The sequence below is a fragment of the Macaca mulatta genome, chromosome 3 (genome assembly GCF_049350105.2).
Source record: "Macaca mulatta isolate MMU2019108-1 chromosome 3, T2T-MMU8v2.0, whole genome shotgun sequence".
NCBI classification, from domain to species: domain Eukaryota; kingdom Metazoa; phylum Chordata; class Mammalia; order Primates; family Cercopithecidae; genus Macaca; species Macaca mulatta.
In genome coordinates, this window is record NC_133408.1 from 188,823,156 (window position 1) to 188,823,520 (window position 365).

Here is a 365-nt window from a genome sequence, read left to right on the forward strand (position 1 = left end):
AGGATTTTCACCCTTGCCACTTTTCAGTTAAAATTAGGAGCAGCTGAGTGACAGGGGAGGCGTGGGGCGAGGATGGTGATGGCTCATCTCGAACAAGCCCCCGCGACGAAATGAAGCTCAGGTCTCACTCAAATGCCCTGGAACCCTTATGGCACAGAACCACCTCTACACAAGGGTCAGTCCAGAGGAGCACCCACCCCAGCAGAAGTGCTCAGGGGAGACCTCTGAAGCCCCTCAGCCTAGGTCAGGACGATCCAGACCCACCTGTGTCTGGCAGGATGGGGGGGCTACCTGCCAGGCCTCTGCACAGCTTTAGCTACACCCCGCTCGTGCCCCACCCCGAGGCTCCCAGCACAGACCAGATG